The sequence below is a fragment of the Megalops cyprinoides genome, chromosome 22, assembly GCF_013368585.1.
Source record: "Megalops cyprinoides isolate fMegCyp1 chromosome 22, fMegCyp1.pri, whole genome shotgun sequence".
Lineage (NCBI taxonomy): Eukaryota > Metazoa > Chordata > Actinopteri > Elopiformes > Megalopidae > Megalops > Megalops cyprinoides.
In genome coordinates this window covers 26,165,802-26,169,414 of record NC_050604.1, presented here as the reverse complement: position 1 = coordinate 26,169,414, position 3,613 = coordinate 26,165,802, and the positions used below count along the sequence as shown (strand labels likewise).

The following is a 3,613-nucleotide window of genomic DNA, read 5'->3' as shown; positions in this document are numbered from 1 at the left end:
AGAGAGGGGTAATACAGTACAGTACATTAACACTGCACTGAGAGAGAGGGGTAATACAGTACAGCACATTAACACTGCACTGAGAGAGAGGGGTAATACAGTACAGTACGTTAATACTGCACTGGGAGAGAGGGGTTATACAATACAGCACACTAACACTGCACTGAGAGGGAGGGTTAATACAGTACAGTATAAACATTTACTGCATACTGCAGTGCATTAATGTCACATTGAGGGATAGAAAGAGAAGAAAGAAAGGAAGAAGAAGAAAAAGAAGGTGATGATCATTTAATTCCTTTTGCATTTTGTTCTCTCTCTCTTCACCCACTCAGTCATCTGCTCTACCTCCTCTCTCCATCTGAAAAAAAAGCACTTCTCACAGGCTTTGATGTAAGGAAGTTCTGCTCTAATGCAAAGAGAGCAAGAATCAAGAGATGCAGAGAGAGAGAGTGAGGGGAGGGGGAGAGAGAGATTTACACCACTTCACACTTCCTTTTGCTCATTTTACAAGCTCTTCCTCGCTTTCTGCCTATCTTTTTCCTGTCTCTGTGTGATACTTCTGCTGTATGGTAAGAAACCACCACACTCTTTTCTTTATTAATGATCTCACGTATTATATTATTCCTGATCTGTTGTTTACTGTTACCGGGCATGGACATTTCAGAAATGTTCATAACGGCAGCTGTATTCAAAACACACCAGTCGTTTTGTGTTAAATGGGGTCGTCGTAGACGAGCAGTAGTAACTATGTAATTACAGTGGCTCTACATGGTGGCAGCAGTATTAGGAAGTGTAAAGGACTCGGTAATAACAGAGTTACCTTCCTAGCCGCTGGGCTGAGTTCAGGCCTTCCACCAGGCAACGAATCGAGTTTGAAAAACCTGTTCCCATCTGGGGAGGGGATTAGTAGCTGCTGAAACACAGCAGCACGAGCAGGCTTTTGAGTTTGCATTCTGGTCTGTGTTTATTTGTTTCTTTGTTCATTACGAGGAGGATCAGGTGATTTAAAAAAATGATTCAGTCTCGCACATGGCTTGAGGATTTAGTACTTGTACCCTGTTAGTTTAAATATTATGGTCATAATTTTAAGGAACAGCAATCGTGATATTATTGGCATTAGTTGTGCTATCAATTACTAGCTATAAAGTGTAACAAGGAGTTGCCAGCCTCCCTCACAGAAACAAACCACGTTGATCACATTATTAGCTGTTATTCACACCTCTGGAATACTTACTAGATTAAAGCATCATTTTGACCATTTTGAGCTAATTTACAGTGGACAAAACCATTTGGAACGTTTTGGACTGTGAGTGTAAAAAACAGAAAAACAGAAAAACGCCAGTGAAAACGGGTTAATGATTTTTGGTTGGCCCGGGGGATAAAAGCTGTAATCTAATTCCAAGCTTTAGGATTTAGTCTGAATACTAACGCACCTGCCGATAAACACACATATTCACCCAGTTTTATGTAGCATTTATAATACAGCTCATGTGCAAACACACACACAGATGCTGTTTTGTAATTTTTGTAATAAGTATAATAAGTACTTTTTCAGTACAGACGTGCAACTGTAATTATGCATTGTTATTTATATTTGTGTTTCAGGTATGTTTACACCAAACCGTGTATTATTAACCTTTGAACTCTCTCTCATCTCTCAGTAATGGCTAATGAAGCCATCGTGGTGTTCCTGGCCTTGCTCGTGCTGGGTATCGGTGAGTCTGAACCTCAGCGTCTTACTTATCATACGATAACACACACACACACACACACACACACAGCGAAGCTGTATTCTTCTTCCTTTTGTCATTGTTGTCATTCTTTTTCTTATGGTGTTTTAATGTATCAGAGGCCTGTCTTACTTTGACCATCAATACATACATTGAAATAAATAAAAGCAACTCAGCATTGCAAGTGGCAGCAAAATTTAATACTCACGTTGTTATGAATATAGCCTTATACATCACTGCAGTCGCAGAGTGAAATGTACTGTAGTGATTAAAAGATAGAGAACACCCCTGACTAATCCTCACCATGGTGGTCTGGTGTGCCTGTATGGTTGGAGGGGGCATCTTTATGAACAGGGGAATGAGCTACTGGTGCTAAATCCAACTGGTTATATGTGATAGATGATATTAAAAATAGACCAAGAAACATGCTGCCACAAATACAACTCCACGGACTGGAGAACCCAGCCAGTCAGGCATGTGAAGCAGGCCGTATTCCCACTCACAGGTGATAAGTGTATGTGAAGCATCAATATGATCAATACTTACGATGTACCAATGAAGTTATTAACGATTGGTTGGAATAGGAGCATATGATTGGCCACCATGACTATACCGGTACAGTTTGCAGCTCCAGAATCATTTCTGTTATTAGGACCAGAATGTTAATGTTTGATTTCTTCATGCTAATTTCTTAATGTTCAGATCACAGAATTGTAGCAACTTAAATCCTGCTCTCGCTGGTGTATTATTGGAAACAGTAGAAACATTCTTCTTCCTTATTAGACTCACTGGTTAGTTGCAAATTATTAGTTACTAGTTAGTGTTAAAATTGCTATATCAAATCTGATCAACCAGCTAATCTCTAATTATGAGAATAATCTTAGAGAGCAAGCAAGCCTTTTATACAGTGGATTATCCGGCGGATGAGAGTGTAGATTTAATCCAGCACTTAATGGCAATCGCTGGGGTGTAGTAATCCCTGTAAAGGTGCTATCAGTCAGGATTGGATGATCTGTCTTTTTCAGCCTGGCTGTCTGTGGTTTTGCATTGATTTATGGGAGTTAAGAGGCCATGGGCATTTTAGTGTATTATAGGCTTTATTTTTGAATTGGGGAAATCCATATCCTTTTCTGTAAATATATTCCTGAGCTGGGACTGCAAAATTGGTCTTGCAAAATTGAGCCACATTTGGGCTCTAGAGTGGCTCATTTTCCAAAGTGCTTGTCTTGAGTACAGGCTATGTCTATAAGTAAGTGCTATAGTCTAGGTAATCTGGGCATGCTACAATGACCAGGAACCCACAGTCGTCCCCGCTCTGCTGGGGTTAGGGCTGGACAGGTCAGTCAGGCCTTTTTCACCTCATTAATCCAGGCACCTGCAAGTTGCTTAACCTCCAATTATTGCCCACTCCACTGCAGTGCACTGTGGGACTTGTAGTGCAGAAAAGAGCCATTGGCTACATGTGAGTGTATCAAAGGACTTTTGTCTGGTTTCGGCACTGGTTGGTTGGTGTGGTGAGGTGAGCGTAATGTACAATTGACAATTCCAAAACAGGGTTACATTCAAAGCATTTTCCATATTTGAATAATTGGTAACAGGAAAGTTTAGTGGGTTTTTTGTCAGATTTTTTTCCATGGCACATTTTAATTGAAATATTTATCTCAATTAATTGAGACAGCCAGGCTAGCTTGGGGTCTGAGTCTTTTGTCTGAAGCAGGAAGAGTCTTGTCAAACACTGATCCTGGATCAGTTTTCCTCACAATAAGGTTGGGAATAGGATTAGGGAATTAGTAAATGGTTGATCCAAGGTCAATATAGTAATGATCTCTTGAGATCACAGAGTCCGTATGGTTTGACTACAGCTCATTGAAATATAAAAGAGG

The 3,613-nt window shown here is 40.2% G+C and overlaps 1 long non-coding RNA gene across 1 annotated transcript in view; it reads left to right on the top strand.

Annotated features, from left to right (window-relative positions):
* Positions 1-510: 510 nt before the first annotated feature.
* The window catches only part of LOC118769961, a 4,338-nt gene continuing 1,235 nt past the window's right edge, over positions 511-3,613 (top strand). The window contains exons 1-2 of the long non-coding RNA XR_005004525.1: positions 511-569; positions 1,662-1,715. This is a non-coding gene — a long non-coding RNA (uncharacterized LOC118769961). The remainder of the gene's footprint in view (positions 570-1,661; positions 1,716-3,613) is intronic.